Source organism: Panthera uncia (genome assembly GCF_023721935.1).
Source record: "Panthera uncia isolate 11264 chromosome C1 unlocalized genomic scaffold, Puncia_PCG_1.0 HiC_scaffold_3, whole genome shotgun sequence".
Taxonomy (NCBI): domain Eukaryota; kingdom Metazoa; phylum Chordata; class Mammalia; order Carnivora; family Felidae; genus Panthera; species Panthera uncia.
Window position 1 is genome coordinate 94,684,639 of NW_026057584.1, and position 22,686 is coordinate 94,707,324.

The window sequence follows — 22,686 nt, forward strand, 5'->3', positions numbered from 1 at the left end:
GCCAACACACACATGAAAAGATGCTCAACATCTCCCCTCAGCAGGGAAATGCAAATCAGAAGTACAAGGAGACATCAATTCATACCTGTCAGAATGGCTACAATGAACAACAGAAGAAACAAGGGTAGAATGGGTTGCGCAGGAAAAGGAGCTCTTGTGCACTGTTGGTGGGAATGCCAACTGCTGCCACACTGTGGAAACAGTATGGAGGTTCCTCAACAAGGTTAAAAATGGAACTACCCGATGATCCAGCAATAGCACTACTGAGTATTTACCCCCAAAATACAAAAACACTCTTTCAAAGGGATACATGCACCCCATGTTTAGGCAGCAATATTTACAAGACAAATTATGGAAGAGCACAAGTGTCCCTAGATAGATGAATACACACAGACCTGGAAAATACACACACACACACACACACACACACACACGTATACATGTATGTATACATGTGCAGACATACATACATGTATATATATATATATATATATATACATACATATATATACACACACACACAATGGAATCATATCAGCCATAAAAAAGAATGAAATATTCCCATTTGCAATAACATGGATGGAGCTACAGAGTATACTTCTACGTGAAATAAATCAGTCAGAGAAAGACAAATACCCTATGACTTCACTCACATGTGGCATTTAAGAAACAAACGACCAAAGGACAAAGAGAGAGAGAAGAGAGATGTGCCATGAAACAGACTCTTAACTATTGAGAACTGACGGTTACCAGAGGGGGTGGGGTGGGGTGGGGGATGGGTGGAATCACTGATGGGGATTAAGGAGTAGACTTACTGTGATGTGCATTGGTGATGCAGAAAATTGTTGAAACTAACAGAATACTGCATGTTAACTATTCAGCAAATAAAATATACTAAAATAAGTAATAGCTTTGAATATAAGTGGACTAAATGCTCCAATCAAAACACACAGGGTGCCTTAATGGATAAAAAAGCAAGACCCACCTATGTGCTACCTACAAGAGTCTCATTCCAGAACTAGAGACACATGTAGATCAAAAGTGAAAAGATGGAAACACATTTATCAGGCAAATGGAAGTGAAAAGAAACGTGGGGTAGCAATACTCCAATCAGGCAAAACAGACTTTCAAACAAAGACTATATCAGGAGACCAAGAACGCTACATAGTGATAATGGGAACAACCTACAAGAATACATACCAATTGTGAATATTCATGCAACCAACATGGAAGCACTGAAATATATAACGCAGCTAACAACAGACCTAAAAGAAGAAATTCAGAGCAATACAATATTAGTATAGGATTTTAACACCACCTTACAACAATGGACAGATCATCCAATCAGAAAATCAAAAAGAAAACAGTGGCTTTGAATGACACACTGGACCAGATGGATCTAATAAATATATTTCAAACATTCCATCCCCAAACAGCACAATACACATTCTTGTCAAATGCACATGGAACATTCTCCAGAGGAGATCACATGTTAGGCTACAAAACAAGTCTCAACAAATTCAAAAAGATGAATGCATCTCATGCATCTTTTCTGACCACAATGGTAGGAAACCGGAAATCAATCACAGGAAAAGAATCAGGAAATGCAGGATAAATAACATGCTCCTAAGCAATGAATGGGTCAACCAAGAAATCAAAGAGGAAATCCAAAAATATAGAGAGACAAATGAAAAAGGAAACACCAGGGTCAAAAATCCTTGGGATGCTATGAATGATCTAAGAGGGATGATTACAACAAACCAGGCCTCCCTCAAGAGGAAAAATCTCAAATAAACTACCTAAACTTACACATAAAGCAGTTAGAAAAAAGAATAAACCCCAAAGATAGCAGAAGGCTTCAACGAAACCAGAAGCTCATAGTTTCAAAGAATAAACAAAATTGATGCACCTTTAGCTACACTCATCCCCTCCCCCCAAAAAGAGGACTAAACTAAAAGCAGAAATGAAAGAGGATAAATAATGACAGACATCACAGAAATACACAGATATTATAACAGAATATCATGAAAAATCATAGACCAACCAAATGAACAACCTAGAAGAAATGCATCAATTCCTAGAAACATCACATCTGAAACTGAACCTGAAAGAAATAGAAAATTTGAACAGACTGATGAATAGCAATCAAATTCAACCAGTAATCCAAAAACTCCCAACAAACAAAAGGCCAGGATCCAATGGCTTCAGAGCTGCATCCTTTCAACGATTTAAAGAGTTAACACCTGAGGGGCGGGGCCAACATGGCGGAGAAGTAGGGGTATCCAAACTTCCCTCTTCTCCCAGACAAAGAAGTATTGAAGCCAAAGGACTTTGAATCCCAAGAGTCCGGGTGGAAAAGAGACAGTCGCGCTTCCAGGGACCCATGGGACAACCTGATGGGCCACAGGTGCGTGATTGTGATGTGGGAGAGATGAAATGAACAGAGGGAGGGATCCGCTTCTTCCGAGAGACAAAGGGAAGAGAAAGAGTAGCTGGGGAAGCACAGCACTGTATCTGGACAAGAGAAAAACCTCAGGCCAGGACAGAGAAAGATCCAGCCTCTAACTGTGGGGCTTTCTGTGGACTGGGGCCAGCTGCCCAGATCATGAACCTGGGGAGGAGGGGAGCCAGCCCCAGTCTCGGGGGCTAGGTCAGGAGTGCAGTCCACAGTAGGGAAAAATGATCCCCTCCCTGGAGTTATCCCCCTCCCTGTGGGACAGGACAAAGCCTGCCGCACCTGCCAGTCAGGGACCACATATCAGGTGGTGGGGAGAGATGCTTCCTGGGGCCGGGGAGCAAGAGTTTGAATCCCAGCCAAATGCCAGGCACGGGAGTCGGCGGAGCGAGACAAACTGTTTCATTTGTATCCACGGCACAGTGAGGACAGATAGCTCAAACAGAGTGGTCTGCGGAGGAGAGACTGGGGGCGGGGGGAGGCTGCCATTTTTCTCCCCACAACCACCAAGATGGGGCCTCAGGGATTGGACAGCAGGACCCACAGTGGACGCCCCCTTCTCCAGACCTGCACTGCTGCATTGCCTGGTTTAATTCTCAAACAATTCTAATTATATAGATACATTCTTCCTTCCTCCTTCTCATCTCTTCCCTCCTCTAGTCTGGTTACTCTGGTTGTTGGTTTGTTTAAGCAGACATATTTAATCCATTCTCTTGATATATGTTCCAAACCTCCTTCTTTATTCTCCATTTTCTCTCTCTGGATTAAGCCCTATAGTTTCTCTGTCTGGACAATTTTATCTTCCTTCATTCTTCCCTGCCTCCTTCTTCAGTTTCCTTTCTCTATCTCTGGATTAAGCCATATAGTTTCTCTGGTCCATTTTTACTCTTTCTTTTCCCCACCCCTGTCATGTCTCTCTTTGTATGGGATAAGGCCTCTTCCATCAGCACTACCTCCACCCTGTGATTTACTTGTAGCTGGTGTTTCTGGTTTTTTGTTCTAGGTTTTTTTGGTTTGTTTGCTTGTTTGTGTGTTTGCGTGTTTTTGTTTTCTGTTTGTTTTTTGTTTGTCTGTTTTCCTTTCCAGAGCTACTTCAATGAACAAGTCAAAGCACACCTGGTGGAGGGTCTAAAACATCACTACCAGTTGGGAGATAAAGTACCCAAGGTCACAACAAGAGAGAGCAAGTAACACTCTCCAAAAAAACATCTCCTGAAGGGCCAGGCTCTGGATAGGGTATGGCCCGTCTTTAATATACAAGTGCTCACAGGTGCAGGGCACATAACAAGCTTTTAAAACACATCACTATCCAAAATGATGAAACAGAAGAGTTCTCCTCAAAAGAAATTCCAGGATGAAATGACAGCTAAAGAATTGATCAAAATAGATATGCACAATATAACTGCACAAGAATTTAGAATAACAGTCATAAGATTAATCGGTGGGTTTGAGAAAAGCATGGAAGAAAGCAGAGAATCTATTGCTGCAGAGATCAAGGAACTAAGCAATAGTAATGATGAATTTAAAAATGCTATAAATGAGGTGCAAAATAAAATAGAGGTGGTCACAGCGAAGACTGAAGAGGCAAAGGGAAGAATAGGTGAATTAGAAGATAATTATGGAAAAAGAGGAAGCTAAGGAAAAGAGAGATAAAAAAAATTCTGGATATGAGGGTAGATTTAGAGAACTAAGTGATGCAATCAAACAGAACAATATCCATATCATAGGAGTCTCAGAAGAAGAAGAGAGAAAAAGGGGCCAATGTACTTGAACAAAACATAGCTGAGAACTTCCCTAACCTGGAGAAGGAAACAAACATTGAAATCCAGGAGGCACAGAGAATTCCCTTCATGTGTAACTTGCATCAATCTTCTGCATGACATATCATACTGAAACTGTCAAAATACAAAGATAAATAGAGAATTCTGAAAGCAGCTAGGGATAAACGGGGCTTAACATATAAGGTAGACACATAAAGGTAGTAGCTGACCTATCTACTAAAACTTGGCAGGCCAGAAAGGAGTGGCAGGAAATTGTCAATGTGGTGAACAGGAAAAATATGCAGCCAAGAATCCTTTATCCAGCAAGCCTGTCATTCAGAATAGAAGGAGGGAGAGATCAAGGTTTTCCCAAACAAACAAACAAAAACTGAAGGAATTCATCACCAATAAACCATCCCTACAAGAGATCCTAAGGGAGACTCTCTGAGTAAAATGATGCAAGGACCACTAAAGGACAAGAGACATCACCATAAGCATGAAACCTACATGTAATATAATGACTCTAAACCCATGTTTTTCAATAACAACACTGAATGCAAATGAAGTAAATGCTCCAATCAAAAGACATAGGGTATCAGAATGGATTAAAAAAAAAAAAACAAGATCCATCTATTTGCTGCCTTCAAGAAACCCATTTTAGACCTGAGGACATCTTCAGATTGAAACTGAGGGGATGGAGAACATCTACCATGCTACTGGAAGTCAAAAGAAAGCTGGAGTAGCCATACTTCTATCAGACAAAATAGATTTTAAAGGCTGTAACAAGAGATAAAGAAGGGCATTATATAATAATTACTAGGTCTATCCATCAAGAAGAGCTAACAATTATAAATGTCTACGCACCGAATTCAGAAGCACCCAAATATATAAAACAATTAATCACAACCATAAACAACCTTACTGACAAGAATGTGGTAACTGCAGGGGCTTTAACACTCCACTTACAACAATGGATAGGTCATCTAGACAGAAAATCAATAAAGAAACAATGGCCCTGAAAGATACACTGGACCTGATGGACTTGACAGATATATTTAGAACTTTTCATCCTACAGCAGTGGAATATACATTCTTCTCGAGTGCATAGGGAACATCCTCCAAGATAGATCACATACTGAGTCACAAAACAGCCCTCAATAAATATGAAAGAATTTAGATCATACCATGCACACTTTCAGATCACAATGCTATGAAACTTGAAATTAATCACAGGACAAAGTTTGGAAAACTTCCCAATGCATGGAGGTTAAAGAACATTCTACTAAAGAAAGAATAGGTCAACCAGGCAATTAAAGAAGAAATTAAAAAATATATGGAAACAAGTGAAAACGAAAACACAACAATCCAAACCCTTTGGGATGCAGCAAAGGCAGTCCTAAGAGGAAAAAACATTGCAATCCAGCCTATCTCAAGAAACAAGAAAAATCCCAAATACAAAATCTAACAGCACACCTAAAGGAACTAGAAGCAGAACAGCAAAGAAACCCCAAACCCAGCAGAAGAGAATTAATAAAGATCAGAGCACAAACAATACAGAACCCCCCCCCCCCAAAAAATAGAACAGATTAATGAAACCAAGATTTGGTTTTTTGAAAAAATAAACAAAATTGATAAACCTCTAGCCAGGCTTCTCAAAAAGAAAAAGAGAGAGGACCCAAGTAGATAAAATCACGAATGAAAAGGGATTTCTTGCAGCCAATCCCTCAGAAATACAAGCAATTATCCAAGAATACTATGAAAAATTCTATGCCAACAAACTGGACAACCAGGAAGAAATGGACAAAGTCCTAAACACCCACACACTATCAAAACTCAAACGGGAAGAAATAGAAAATTTGAACAGATCCATATCTAGTAAAGAAGTTGCATCAGTTATCAAAAATCTCTCAACAAATAAGAATCCTGGACAAACATGGCTTCCCTGGGGAATTCTACCAGACATTTAAAGCAGAGTTCATATCAATCCTTCTCAAGATGTCCCCAAAATATAGAAATGGAAGGAAAACTTCAGGACTCATCCTATGAAGCCAGCATTACCTCTGGTTTGATTCACAAACCAGACAGGGTCCCCACAAAAAAGGAGAACTACAGGCCAATATCCCTGATGAACATGGATGCAAAAATTCTCAACAAGATACTAGCAAATCGAATTCAATGACATATACAAAGAATTATTCACCATCATCAAGTGGGATTCATTCTTGGGCTGCAGGGTTGGTTCAATATTCACAAATCAATCAATGTGATTCATCACATTAATACAAGAAAGAAGAACCATATGATCCTCTCAATAGATGAAGAAAAAGCATTTGACAAAATACAGCATCCTTTCTAAATAAAAACCCACAAGAAAGTCGGGATGGAAGGAACATACTTAAACATCATAAGAGCCATAGATGAAAAGCCCACAACTAATATCATCCTCAATGGGGAAAAATGGAGAGCTTTCCCCCTGAGATCAGGAACATGACAGGGATGTCCACTCTCACCACTGTTGTTTAACATAGTGTTGGAAGTCCTAGCATCAGCAGTCAGACAACAAAATGAAATAAAAGGCATCAAAATTGGCAAAGAAGAAGTCAAACTTTCACTTTTCGCAGACAACATAATACCCTACATGGAAAACCCGAAAGACTCCACCAAAAGACTGCTAGAACTGATACATGAATTCAGCAAAGTCACAGGGTACAAAATCAATGTACAGAAATCGGTTGCATTTTTATACACCAATAGTGAAACAACAGAAAGAGAAATAAAGAAACGGTTCCCATTTACAATTGCACCAAGAACCATAAAATGCCTAGCAATAAACCTAACCAAAAAGATGTAAAAGATCCGTATGCTGAAAACTATAGAAAGCTTATGAAAGAAACTGAAGAAGACACAAAGAAATGGAAAAATATTCCATGCTCATGGATTGGAAGACTATTGTTAAAATGTCAATACTACCCAAAGCAATCTACACATTCAATGCAATCCCAATCAAAATTGCACCAGCATTCTTCTCCAAGCTAGAAGAAACAATGCTAAAATTTGTATGGAGCCACAAAAGACCCCGAAGAGCCAAAGTAATACTGAAGAAGAAAACCAAAGCGGGAGGCGTCACAATCCCAGATGTTAGCCTCTACTACAGAGCTGTAATCATCAAGACAGTATGGTATTGGCACAAAAACAGAGACGTAGACCAATGGAATAGAATAGAGAACCCAGAAGTGGACCCACAAATGGATGGCCAACAAATCTTTGACAAAGCAGGAAAGAGTATCCAATGGAAAAAAAAAAAGGCTCCTTAGCAAATGGTGCTGGGAGAACTGGACAGCAACATGTAGAAAAATAAAACTAGACCACTTTCTTACGCCGTACAAAAAATAAATTCAAAATGGATGAAAGACCTAGGTGTGAGACAGGAAGTCATCAAAATCCTAGAGGAAAAAGCAAGCAACAACCTCTTTGACCTCGGTCGTGGCAATTTCTTACTTGACACGTCTCCAAAGACAAGGGAATGAAAAGCAAAAATGAACTATTGGGACCTCATGAAGATAAAAACCTTCTGCGCTGCAAAGGAAACAATCAACAAAACTAAATGACATATCAGATAAAGGGCTAGTATCCGAAACCTATAAAGAACTCACCAAGCTCCACACTTGAAAAACAGATAATCCAGTGAAGAAATGGGCAGAAGATACAAATAGACACTTTTCCAAAGAAGACATCCAGATGGCCAACAGACACATGAAATGATGCTCAATGTCACTCCTCATCAGGGAAATACAACTCAAAGCCACACTGAGATACCACCTCACACCGGTCAGAGTGGCTAAAATGAATAAATCAGGAAATTATAGATGCTGGCGAGGTTGTAGAGAAATGGGAACCCTCTTGCACTGTTGGTGGGAATGCAAACTGGTGCAGCTACTCTGGACAACAGAGTGGAGCTTCCTCAAAAAATTAAAACTACAACTACCCTATGACCCAGCAAGAGCACTGCTAGGAATTTACCCAAGGGATACAGGAGTGCTGATGCATAGGGACACATGTACCCCTATGGTTACAGCAGTGCTTTCAACAATGGCCAAATTATGGAAAGAGTCTAAATGTCCATCAACTGATGAATGGATAAAGAAACTGGTTTATGTATACAATGGAATACTACTTGGCAATGAGGAAGAATAAAATCATGCCACTTGCAGCAATGTGGATGGAACTGGAGGGTGTCTTGCTAAGTGAAATAAGTCAGTCAGAGAAAGACAGATATCATATGTTTTCACTCATATGTGGATCTTGAGAAACTTAACAGAAGACCATGGGGGAAGAAAAGGGGGAAAAATAGCTACAAACAGAGAGGGAGGGAGGCAAACCCTAAGAGACTCAAATACAGAGAACAAACTGAGGGTGGATGGGGATGGGGGAGAGGGGAAAGTGGGTGATAGGCACTGAGGAGGGCACTTGTTGGGATGAGCAGTGGGTGTTGAATATAAGCCAATTTGAAAATAAATTATATTAAAAAATAAAGAGTTAATACCTATTCTTAAAATATTCTAAAATATGAAAGTGGAAGGCAAGTTTCCAAGTTCATTTTATGAGGCCATCAGTACCCTGATACCAAACCAGATAAAGACATTACAAACAATAGCAAAACAACAGGCCAATATCTCCGGTGAACATAGATATAGTAATTGTCGAGAAAATATTTGCAACCCAAATCCAACAATGCATTTAAAAAGTCATTCACCTTAGGTGCCTGAGGAGCTAAGTCAGTTAAGCGTCTGACTCTTGGTTTGGGCTCAGGTCATGCTCTCGAAGTGCAGGAGTTCAAGCCCCCCATGAGGCTGTGCGCTGAAAGAAAAACACCATATGACATCACTTTACGTGGAATTTGGGAAACAAAACAAAGAAACAAAGAAAATGGAGAAAAGAAGACAGACCAAAAAAACAAAAAACAAAAAAACAAAAACAGACTCTTAAATTTAGAGAGGAAATGGTGCTTGCCAGAGGGCAGGTGGGTGGGGGGTGGGTGAAATAGGGGAAGGAGATGAAGAATACACCCATGGTGAGGAGCATGGAGTCATATGAGAAGTGTTAAATCATTATACTGTACACCGTGAAGCAAACATAACCCAATGTTAATTACACTTGAATTTTAAAAATTAATACAAAATGGAAATACTCTCATAGCAACAGAAGATAAAAGTTTTAATTTTATAATCTTGGAATGAAAAGTGATATATGTAGCTTATGAAATCATTAATGAATTGGAAAAATGGGACACTGTCATAAAATTGCTCATAAACACATATGTAATTGAGTAACTCCTGCAGACATGTGAAAACTACACCCCATTTTTCCCCCCAAAATGGTTATTCTCCCCTTGCATCTTTCTCAGAAAATAACCCTAATTTCACTTGCAAAAATTCTACATTTATGAATTTAATATGCAAATCTTCTAATTTTCTGTATAGGATATACATTTTTCTTTCAAATTCAACTACGTGTGGGATTTTCTCAGGACTAAGCCATCTAATGTATACACATACATAAAATATCCAGTGAAGAAATCCAGTATAACGAAATGAAATCATACTGGTGCACATAGACTACATTTTTTATGGAACCACTCAAGGTGGAATGATATTTTCAACTGGGTGGGAAAAGTTAAGAGACCTACACAACAAATCTTGAAGTTACAGAAACTTGCATGTGCATCAGGTCTGTCTTCTCTCTTACAGTGACAGAAAGGAGCCTTGCAAGTATGTGTGGTGAATGTAAAACTCGGGCAGGTCTACGAATCTCTGAATGAGAAAATGAGCAAAAAAGAAAAATTAAAAAACAGTGGAAATGTATCGAACAGGGGATCTGAGCATCAAGTTTCATAAAGACAGAATACCATGAGGCTTTTTCTTCTAAAATTGATTCACAATGTTTGCTTGCTACAGTCCTACCCACACTGAGAAGTGGCCTTGGTACGTCCTTTGACCAGCAGCAGTCACAGAGGGATCCCATGAATGAGATTTTAGTAAAATCTGCAATCAATTTAAAAGTATTTCGGATGTTCACGAGTTCATGAGAAATTAGAAAACATGCCAAATCTCAGCTAAAAAGGAGATAAGGTAACGAGTATGTTTTGAAGGTATTATTGAGGAGATTCCTTCCAACAAAGGCAAGAAAGGATAACTGTAAGGAATTCTGTTGCAGGAATAATATTGAACATTCGAATAACGGGAGGTTCCTGGCACAACGTTACCTGTCAGGTTTTCAGTTGTTTTCAACAACGAGAACATTCTTGGGAAAAAATCCCCACTGAAAGTTAATAAAAGCATGTATGATGTGGAGGGCACATTGTGTTTTTACCTCGGGCTCTGGTTGCGGCAGGACTGGGAGAGTGGGTCCCAGCTCATTCTTCTAGAAGGTCCTGAGAGTCAACATTCGGCGTCTTCACTTCCCAACTGAATGCGGCTCCTGTTCCTCCGAATTTGTGTCAGGATTTCTCCCCCAAACAAGCCTGAACCTGGCACAAGCCAACCCCAGCCTCTCTGACGCGGCGTGGCAGGACCCCCTGAATCCTTGGATCCTTGAGTGAAATACATCTTGTTCACAAAGCGGCAGGGGAAATGAGGAATAAGCCACGAAACAGCCCAGAAAATGTAAGGGACTGTGTCACTCACTGACCATCTGGCCTTTCTGGGGAAGCTGCCCAGCACCCCTGCCCCCCCCCCCCCCAGGGGCGGAACCTGCTGGACATGCAGCTCTGGCTCTTCGCCCACACTCAGAGGCACTGGGTCCTCAGAAGCAAGGAAGCCTTTCCAGCTCTGAGGCGCCCTGGATCAGAAAAGCCTAACGGGCGCCTTCTCTGGCCATCACTGCGCACGCAGACGCCCGGCCCCTCCCTGGGCGTGGTGCGTGCGCGCCCCCTGCCGGCCTCCTTGGGAATTCCTGCAATGCTCAAGGCCATGGCTGCTCAGCTGGAAGTACTGAGAGTGCAGCTGGTCCAGTGAAGCCTGTTCTCCAGATTGGGAAGGGTCCTAGTGAAGGGCCTGCGACACAAAGAAATCTTTTCCTTCTCCTTTTTACTGACTGAAGAACGAAACCGAATTTATTGATGTCATGATATCATTTGTAATGCTTTAAGCAGCATTCCCAGAAATACAGACGACAAATTGACACATGCTGAATGAACCACAGGCAGTGGTGTTTACCACGAAAATACTTGGGTTGAATAAAAAATTGACACCCTTGAGAAAGACATACAGGCTTTCAGCTATGGAATGAATACGTCATTGGGATACCAGGTACAGCCTATGGAATATAGTCAATCCTGTAAGAAAGTGTTGCATGTTTTCACATGATACCTACACTTGTATAGGTATCTGGAGAGCATAACGTATACACACGGAATCACTATTATATATGCCTGAAACTAATACAACATGGTGTGTCTACTACATTTCAATAAAATTGGACAATACTTTAAATTTTTCCTTCACCATTAAAAAATTATTTCTAATTGAGAACATATGAAATTCCATTTATACCACATTCTCCAATGTCACCATCTTGATGTTGAGAGCTTATTTTCACGTTGTCAATAATGTGTTTGATGACACAAATGTGACAAGCCCAGAATGCACATCTAAAGGAAGCTACACATGCCTGTATATGGGTAATATTTTCAATGAAAAGTGCTTTAGGGATGAAGATGGGTGAAATAATTTCCATCAGACCCATAGGTAGATAATTGTGCCTTCAATAATAATTGACATGTCTTGGGGCACCTGGGTGGCTCAGTTGGTTAAGCGTCCGACTTCAGCTCGGGTCAGAATCTCACAGTTTGTGGGTTCAAGCCCCGCATCAGGCTCTGTCCTGACAGCTCGGAGCCTGGAGCCTGCTTTGGATTCTGTCACCTCTCTCTCTGCCCCTCCCCACTTGTGTTCTCTCTGCCTCTTGAGATTAAATAAATGAAAAAAAAAATTTAAAAAAATAATTGCCATGTCTTCACAATTAGAGGAAGGCTGGGTGAAGACAGGTTTCTCCTTTCATGTAAGAGAAGGCTATGATGTTTTAAACTGCTCACTTACAATCCAGAATCCAGAGATCAGCAGTAGATGTAAGAATAACAATGCACTATCATCTTGCACATAACTAGTTCCAGAAGGAGAATACGGACCTTCTTCTCAAATACTTTTGGTTGAGATCAATAATCCATCCTTGCAAGTTCCAGACTGCTGGCTCTGGGGGCAGCACAATGCCTGACGCCTGGTTTTGGAACATGAGGAAGGTCGTGCTCAAGCATGGGGGAATGGAGCAGGGACTGAGGGCAGTGGGGGAGGATGATGGTTACCTCCCCATGGGGCACACTCTGGACTTTACCTGCTAATGAGCTGCACACTCTGCCTCAAGCCATCTCTCTCCATGACCGATCCTGAGACTGGGCCCCCACACGCCAGGCAAAATGAGGGGGACCCATCTTCCCAGGGGCAATGGCCTCTACAGAGCTTGCCCCAGTGAGGTTGGAGCTTTGCACTCAGGGAACTGTCATGCCCAGGTTTCCTACCCTTTCTGCCTCCAACACTAAGAGCATCTCCACAGAGCCCCTCCTGCATGGCCCATTGCCCCCTCCACACACTGTAACCAGATCCATCCTTTCCTCCTTGCCTCCTCTTTGCCTCTGCTTCTCTCTCCTCCTGTCTCCCCCTGTTTCTTCCTCTCACTCTCTCAGACATGCCCAATTCCCCCATCACTGACTCAGTGTCTCTCTCCCTGCCTGTCTCTTTGTCTGCCTCTCCCCAGGCCCTCAGCCTTCTACTCTGTGCAGCCCTGTCCAGGAGGCAGGGCACCACATGTCCCGTGTCCCCCTCTCTCCTGTTATGTTTTAGCCCAGGCCCTGATCGCAGTGGATGAGAATCCTGTTTACAGAAGCTGCTCATGCTGACCTTTCCTGCAGCATTGCTGTTCCAAGCTACTCCTGGAAAGCATGTGGACAGCCAGACCTTGAGCCCTTGGTGGCCCAGCCATGACCTCAAAGTTGCTGGAGGGCTGGTTGCCTCCACAACCTGGGAGGAAGGAGGGCCCTGCAGGCATCAGGGGCTTGGGGACAGAATGCATGGCCTTTGAGGACCTGGAAAGAGCCAGATGCTTACAACCAATCCTGCCTTGGTGGTGAGGGAGGAGAGGGTATCATGTCATCGACCTCTGCCCTGCCCATCCCTCACTAAGGATAGTGGGAAGAGGTGCGCCTGGGTGGCTCAGTCAGTTAAGTGTCTGACTTCGGCTCAGGTCGTGATCTCATGGATTGTAAGTTTGAACCTCTTGTCAGGTTCTAGGCTGACAGCTCAGAGGCTGGAGACTGCTTGGGATTCTGTGTCTCCCTCCCTCTCTCCCTGCCCCTCTCTCGCTTGTGTTCTGTCTCTCTCTCTCTCTCGCTCAAAAAATAAACAAACATTGCAAAAAATTAAGGGAAAAAAAAGAAAACACTGGGAGGAATATGGGACATCAAAGTCTCACCCCAAAAACTACCACCATGAGTCTACCTCAGCTCCCACCTGGATTGGTGCTATTGTGAGGTAGCTGGTAGGTGGGAAGAGTCCACAACATCTGGATTAATGCAGGGTTTCCTCACTGTTTTACCAGAGACACTGCTGACCCCTCATCCATTTCTTGCAATCAGGAATTAGCCACTTCCTGGGGACTGATAGCTGCCCTGCTGATCACCACACACCACTGTGACTAGCAGGCGCTGTGTGCTTGCGAGTACCTATTGAGGAGTGAGCACCACCATCACAAGATCTAGAGGAAGGTTGTGTCCACCACCCCAGAAGGAACCAGGGGGACATGTGCAGTCAATACAATTCAAATAGGGACTTATCTTCTGCCCCTATTACTGTAGATTCTACCGGTTTGTGACCATGTATACAGGAGTCACACTGTGTACATCAAAATAGAATGACCATAGGTCCTCCTGGAAGCAGATACTGACACAGAGTCAGAACTGTGATGGGTTTATCAGGGGAAATGAGGAAAGACAAAATAGAGGGGACAGGATTGGTCAGGGAAAGAATTTAGTCAAATACGCATATCAGACAACTTTTCTAAATATATTACATCACCCAGCCCATTTGTCACTGTTCAGGGTCCTCTTCAAACTTCAAATTCTCCTGTAAGGCAAAGAGATTGTGGGTTATTGCAATGGGATCTTCTGTTGTCCTCTATGCATTTTGTCTTCAACAATATATCTGTGGCCTTGGATGAACACTTAATTGTGTGGCCGCATCTGTGTGTCTACCTACAAGGGAAGATGACTGTCTTCAAATCTTAGATATAGATCCCTGAATGTACACAGTATCATACTTATCTTTTTCTTCTTTGTAAAGTAGGACCTGAATTTTCATAGAAAAAACACTGGAGTCCTTGCCGTATCTTTTGAAATTGTGATTGCCAAAATAGTGATTGCCAATCTCTCAGCCTCAGGCATTATACTCTTAGTTGCATGAAATTGAATGAACATCTGTTGATGATCTTCTGTGTGCAGATACATTCATTTCTACCCTGAGAAGGGTGAGTGCCCATGCATCCCATACATTTTACAAATTCCTTATTGCATATCCCCTGTTCATCATACTGATCTCAGAAACCAACATTGTCCCTGTTTCTCAGATTACAAACCTGAGGCTCTGAGATGGCCCCACTGAGAGTGGGTATTAGGGCTGAGACAGCAGGAACACAGGCAAAGCCTCAGGAAATTGTGAGGGAAGTTCCGGAGATTCAAAGCCACAGGCAGGGTGGTGACAGCAGATGCAGGGGTGTGGTGACTGGAGTTCAGCAGGGGTGGCTCCTCCTCAACCCTGGATTCCCCACCAAGAGTCTGACTCAGGCTGAAGGCCAAGGAAGCCACTCAGCTGATCAACAACCTGTCTTCACATGTAGTATCACTGAGATACACAAACTTAGGCAGACAAGCATTTCCTAAGACCAAGTTTAAATTACCAAATCTCCAGGACATTCTTTCATACATGTGCAGACCCTTCAGAAAACCAAGGGAAACAACAATCTTTTTTTGTAGATTATGAACTGGGTGCACTGTGGTAACCTTGACATTCCAGAGATGATGACTAAATTGTACACTGTGCTTGAACCCATGAAGCAGTTCCTTACATATATCCTCATGCTCCCTGCCTAGGCTGTGGGCCCTGTCATGAAAGGCCTCCAAATCCATCCTACTCACCCTAACACCCTCCCCTCTGCACCTCTTCAAACTCTGATTGCCATCCACAACTTTCCTTCTATTCCTGTGTGATTCAAGTTTCCCCCATTCCTTCACTGCTGCTTCCATTATGGTGACCACAAGTACTGTGTCATATAATGCATGTGCCCCATTTCACTCAGGACACCTGAAGCACCTAAAGTTAAGGGTGTGTCTCATCTGTCACAGAACCCACAACATTGTGTCTGTAAAATACGCACCAGTACTGCTGATATGTCTGCTTTTGTGTAAAAAATCCTTTCATTTTGACAAGAGAAACGTATAGCTCACCGCATTACAGGGAAATGACACTGCCCACTGTATGTATGTCCTGAGAAACTTGAGATATGCTACAGCGTCCTCAAGCAGGTCGCAGTTGGATTGCCAACACTCACAACCATCTCGACATCATTCCCACAAAGTCAATCATGAAGAAGATGAATACACTTTATCAGTCACTCAACCCGTTCAGGTCGTCTTACACAATTGAGTATGTGGAGGAGCTGGTGGAGGAGGGGTAAGAGCTGGTGATGAAGGGCCATCCATGGGGTACAGCCTGCAAGGCGAACCTAGGAAAGGACCAGGCCCTCTTGCATACATAATGGCCTGTGGAACAGAAATGAAAGCTGTGTTCATAGGACAGAACCAAGCACCAACACTGGCAAAAAGCAAAAACCTAAAGAAGTCATGCTCATCTCCTACTAGCTTCCCCACAACTGGGTTCCAAGTGGGCAACATCGGCATCAAAAGAACTCTACCCATACTTTGGGTTCCGCTGAGAGCTTTGGGGATGGGGAACAGAGGCTATGGGAAGAAACTAGTGTCCCCACATGTCTGCAAAGGTAGAACAGCAAGGGCTCTTGTCCTAGAGAATTCATGGAGTGAATATGGAGTAAATTAAGAAAATAGCATATTCCTGATATGAAGGCATCTAAGTCCAGGATCAACCACCACCCCTTATCCCCCTCCACCACAGAGGCTGCCTATTTGTATGTGAAGAACTATAAAATAAGAAGGAATGACAAGGCCAGTGTCCACACATGGAATCATAGCCCTCAGGGCTCAAAGCTCTTCCTCTAAGCCCCCTCCTGTGCCCGATCTGCTTCTCTCCTGACAATGGGGTCTTCTCCTCTCTGGAAGTGCTATCCATGGGCACAGAGACACATGGGGTGATGGGGATCCTGAGGTCATTCAGAGAACCTGGAAAAGCATGTTTTAGAGAAACATGTTACCTATTCATTTTAGTTAGGCTTAGGTAATTTATTTTAATTCAGTGGTACTTCTCAGTTTAAGTACAGTACAATTTGCAGGGTAATCGTGTCCTCTGGAAAAATGAGCTGAAGATCTAAATAACAGAATTAACACAAATACACTTTCGTTTCTGCTGTACATTTCCATGTTTCACCTGTAACCGTGACACAGGACACAAGACAACGTACTCAGGTGAACACAAATGAAGGACACAGTGGGGAATTACAATGCAGGTAATTGTACGGATTTTCTCTCTTCACCACTCATGTTCCAATGCATGTTTTCTAGAACAAATATCTCATCTCTTATACTTCAGATATTTATACCCAGGGCACATCTGAAGGGATTCCAGACAGCACATTTACCAAAAAAAAAAAAAAAAAAAAAAAAAGGGCTTAATGTTGATGGGTATGAAATTTGCTTTGTCTAAGACCACTCTAAATGACACATACAAAAATAAAATTGGAGTGAAGGCATTTTGCATTTTCCTCCCATAACGATAACTGCAGATTTTCTGAGCACGTTAATCCCCTAGACAGAAACAGAACAGGAAGTAACAGCAAGAGCAATGATTCCACTTTGAGGAGGTCCAGAAAAAATGAGGCATGCCGGAAGACTTCCAGGTGGAGTGTGGTGTCATCCTCCTTGGGTTATTTCCAGGAACATACTGGAAAAGCCCTCAGGTCCTCATCCCTGACCATGTTTGACTTCTAAACTCACCACAAAGAGTTGACAGGATGAAAATAGACAAGCCCAGAGACACTCGAGTTAAGATTGTGCATTTACAAAATAAGAAAAACAAGTAGACATATCATACAACACACAAAACAGACACAATGCCAGGAGAGAGTGCTGAAGGAAAATGAGGGTTTCCCAAAAGAGTTACAACTGAAAATGTCCATAGCACTTACCTTATCCTTCTTGGTCCTTTTGGTAGAGTCAGTGTTATTGTCAATCATGGGAGCAAAATCTGGATCTGCAAAAGACCCTAGAAGGGATGGATGTTTATTTTGATTAGAGTAGATTGTTCAGAGACAAGACAAAAAAAATCACCTCATTCCTCAAACAACTTAAACTCTTTGGCCCAGTCATATCCCCAATCACATGTGGAGGGTATCCCACATGCTTCAGGTGATCCCAAGGTGAAGGGGAGAACCATCCCTTAAACTTTGATGAAGACCTGTTATAGCCCTGGTTCAGATGTTTTCATGACTCATCAAACAACTGTGGATGTCTGGGGGCTCAACTGGATGGATATACGTTAGGTTGAACCTCATGCCTCCCACCGCCCAGCACATGGACTGTGTATGGCACACATGTGCTGACGTGCTATGCCTGCTTTTCTGTATACAGCCCCATTCCATCTCCACAAGAGACACCTGTACCAACACAGCGTGGGGGAAATGACACAAAGATGATCTGTGGGTCATGAGACACTCGAGGAATGTGGTAATGGTGGCAGACACATTTCTCTTGCATTATAATGCCCTGTGGTAACACCTCTGCACCTTGTCCAAGACTCAACAACAACAAAAAATAGATGAATGTGCTTTGCAAGTCAACTCATACTGCTCAGATCATCTTACCAAGTGGTGCAGGCGGAGGGGTTTAGGGTGGTCCCCAGGGCCACCAAGGTTCAGGAGGTAGATGTGCCCAGGAGCCCATAGGGTGGCCTCTAGGGTAGGGTGTGCAGAATATTCCAGTTAAGGGAGGAAGTCCCCATGGATCCACACTGCCCTGCAGTACAGAAGTGACAGCTACATTCATATGCCAGACAAGAGAACCAATACCAAAAGTAGCTGAAACCCAGAGAAGTACATGTCAGCACCTGGCATCTTCTCTGCCACTATGATCCAAGAGAGCAGCATCACTACCTGACAACTCTATCCCTCCCACTGGGTACCACCTACAGCCTAGGCAAATAAATGCAGGAGGTTGAACTACTGTCACCACATGTCCCTGCCGATGTCTGAGAATGTAGAACAAAGTGATCCCATCTTAGAGGATTAAAAGAAGTAACTCCAAACGAATGAAGTAGCATATTCCAGAAGGCCGACGTCTATGTCCAGGATCACCCTGCATCCCTCCACTGTAGAAGCTCTGTTTTTGGCATCTTCAAGAATAAACACACACACACACACACACACACACACACACACACACAGACAACTGAGTGCAAATAAACAGCGCATTATCTGCACAAAAAAGCCACAGCTACTACTGGGAAAAAGTTCTGCCTGTCAGCCCCTCACTTTGCCCCCTCTGCTTCCCTCCCTGATAAAGGGGTCTTCCCCATCTCTGGAAGTGCTGTCAGAGGCCTAAGAGGCCACTGGGGAGTTCGGGATGCCTGGAGTCTTGCAGGGGAAGCGAGAAAGTGTTCGCTGTGACAAAAATATTACTTGTCAATGTCTACTAAGCCCAAATGTGTTTATCCGAATTCATCAGGAATTGATTTTGAGCACACTACAAGACACAGCGGAATACATCATATGGGAAAAAAGAGGAAGAAATTTATGTAACCGAAATAATGTGAATGTGTTTTGATTTTGGTATCAATTCCCAGGGATGTGTCATGAGTGATGGTATCAGCTCTAACACTGATTGGAGACACATTAGAACCTGCTTGTATGAACACAACTGAAGGATTTTGTGTTCTGAATATTTTTACCTAAGATACAGCTTGAAGAATTCTAAACAGCTCATTTACCAATGAAGATGTGAAGGTGGTGAGTTATGACAGTGACTTTGTCTAAGACCACTCTAAATTGTACAAGGCACACAATATAAAAATAGAGGGGCATCTTTTCACATTTCCAATTAACAGATAGCGTTAATACATCATCACATGACCAGAAAGAGGAAAATAACAACACTGATCCCACAGAGAGGCAGTATGGTAGGAGTCAACAAACCTAGAGACTTTAGTATGGAGTGCAGTGTATCTTCCTGGTGTATTTCCAGAACACATGGGAAAAGCCAAAGTGTCCTCAATCTCTAAGTTCCTTTGGCTACTAAACTTACCAGGAAAAGGTGACAGGCTGAAAAGAGAGAAGCCTGTACACTCTTGGGTTAAGGCTGTGCATTTGGCAAATAGAAACAGGCAGACATATCACACAACACACAAAACAGGGAAAAGGCTGGAAAGCATGCTGAATCACAAATGAGGGTGTCCTGACAGACGTACAACTGAAAACGACCCAACATTTACCTTGTCCTTCTTGGCATTTTTGGTAGAGTGCTTGTTGTTGTGACTCACGAGAGTGACACCAGCTTCTGGATTGGCTAAAGGCTCTAGAAGGGATGGAGGTGTGTTCTGATTTTAGTAGACTGTGCAGAATTCAAACAAACACCACATCTTGTGACATCTTAAACTCTTCCTCACACTCAGGACCATGAAGAGAGGCAGAGAGTAACCCACAAGCCTCAGGTGACCCCAGCAAGATGGGGGAGATCCATCCCATCATCTTAATGAAGAAACCATAGGGCCCCGGCTCTTGTTCTTCATAATTAGTCAAATAACTTTCAACAGGTCAACTCAAATAGAAATCTGGAAACCGTCACTAAAACAGCCATTTCTTAATATACATTAGGGGTAATAAATCACCATCTAATTACAGATAAGAATTAAAATGAGAGTGTCAATTGGTAGATAACATCAATAAATCCTCAACAGAAGAGCATGGGTGTGTTTCTTCTGGCTCCAGGAGAACTGTTCAATCTTTCAGCTTATCTATAAGCTGCCTTCCACATGTGAGCAGGTATTATATAACTATTTCTGAATAGAAATGTCCTTAGACTAATACTATAGTCAAGAGAAAAGATCTGACCCTGACCCTTGAGGAAGATTCCACAGGGCCCTGGTTCAGGTGTTTTCATAACTAATCAAGCAACTGTGAACAGCTCAGGTCTCAACTAGCTAGAAATAAATTTAGGGGTGTGTCTCATCCTTCAGAGAGTCCAACACGTGGTCTCTGTAACAAGCTACATTCTAAGGAGTGCTATGCCTATCAACCTGTATAAGGCCTGTTTCTTCTGTATAAGAGACACTTGCTGCCCAGCTCACCATGTGGAAATGACAGCCCATTTCATGCATGTCCTGAGAATGTTGCAATGCCCTCAGTCAGGTTGACCTGAAAGCTCTGTGATGCCATCCCTGCATATTCCCCAAAGACTAAATGAGAAAAAAAGATGAAATGTGTTTTACAAGTCAACTACTACTATTCAGATCATCTTACCAAATGGTAGAGGTGGAGGTGGAGGTGGAGGGTGAGGTCCCAGAGGCCACCAGGGTGGAGAAGATGGGGTGGCCCAGAGCCCATGAATGGTGATAAAGGGCAGCCCATTGGATAGTTTCCCTTTCTGGGAAAGAAGGAAATGCTCTGGCAGCCATGTTGTCCTGCAGGACAGATACTAAACTTTTGAGATGTGTTAGGGTAAAAGGTGAAAAATCCAACACCAATACTAACATAGCTGAACCGCAGTGAAGCAGGAACAGTGCCTGTCTCCTTCCCCTCCATCTGGTTTCAACAGGGCAGCATCAGTGCCACAAAACTCCACTCTTCCCACTGGGTCCCACCTAGACCTTCTAGGAGTTTGAGAAACCAAGACAGTAAATTTCTGGCAGCATACATGGTACTGGCTATGTCTGCAAATGTAGGAAGGAAGTGGCCGGTCCTAGAGAATCAGAGAGATAATTCCAGACTACTAAAGAATGTCTGTTCCACACACACAGGCATCTATTTCCAGGACTACTCTCCATGCAGTCCTTCACCACCTCAACAGCTCTGTCTTGGCATATTAAGAGCAGAAATAACAACGGGGAATTATAGTTTCATATCATTCACTGAAATCTTGAGTCTGTCTCCAGTTAATTCTTACGAGTTGTTTCATTCCAGAGACTCATGAGAGAACCTTCTACAGGCCTTTCATGCCCGAGCTCTGATTCTCAGAACTCTGCGAGATAAGGATGACCTCTAAATATAAGGAAACAGGCTCTAAGAGGAATGAGGGTAAACGGCTTGCAAAAGGTGAAGCAGGAATTGATACCAGCTCTGCCTGCAAGGTCCTGCTGGCAGCCTCTGCTTACCTGGCTTCCTCTCTGGACCTGCTGTCCTAAGGACAAAGATCTATGGGCAGATGACATCCCTAGAGCCCTATAGGGGAATTGGGAAAGTGTTTTCTGCAGGAACAGTGCCACCTACAGGACTTAGTTAGGAAAAGTTATAGATAATATGTGAATTCACAGGTAATGCCGAATTTTTACGTACACTGTGACACACAGATTAATTTTGTCCCGTGGAAAAATACGTTTGGAATTTTAAATGACAGAATTAAAATGAATATGTTCTGATATCAAAGTGGAAAAGACAGTTAAGATATGAATAGAAGATGCCAGCTATTACAGCTACAGAGGCCATAAAAGAACCTGGTTACATGAATATGGCATCAGCTCTTTTCCAGAAACTGGCACATCAGACCTGACTTTCACTCTCTATTCCTTCAGCTCCAGTGTACGTTTTCTACTGCAAATATGTCTTCCCTGAGAATTCATAATATTTTTACTACTTGAACAGCTGCAGTGACTCTGCAAAAGCACATTTCCCAAAAAAGATGGGAAAACTGATGAATTATGAAATTTAGAAAAAAACAACCTTTGAATAAGAGCATTCAAAATTGCCAAGCACCTCTCAGAAAGTTGGGCTTTTCATGTTTTTCAGTTAGTGAGGATTACATTTGATGTTCTAAACAGGTTAATGACTAACTCTGGACAGAAAAGGAGTAAAATAATAACAACAATTCTGTTTCAGTTTTCAGTAACATTCCCATGAAAGGAGGTCTGGAAGAAGTGAGCCAGGCCAGGAGACATCAGTGTGGAGGGAGATGTCATATTCCTCATGTTATTTCCACAAACACACAGTGACTGCCCTGTGGTCCTCAGCCTCTAAACACTTATGGCTGCTGGAGGC

At 42.6% G+C, this 22,686-nt stretch overlaps 1 long non-coding RNA gene across 1 annotated transcript in view; it reads right to left on the reverse strand.

Moving 5' to 3' along the window:
- Nucleotides 1-17,710, reverse strand: part of LOC125911916 (uncharacterized) — a 29,842-nt gene extending 12,132 nt beyond the window's left edge. The window contains exons 1-2 of the long non-coding RNA XR_007454505.1: nt 17,632-17,710; nt 15,952-16,075 (exon numbers count right to left, since the gene is read on the reverse strand). This is a non-coding gene — a long non-coding RNA (uncharacterized LOC125911916). The remainder of the gene's footprint in view (nt 1-15,951; nt 16,076-17,631) is intronic.
- Nucleotides 17,711-22,686: the final 4,976 nt, after the last annotated feature.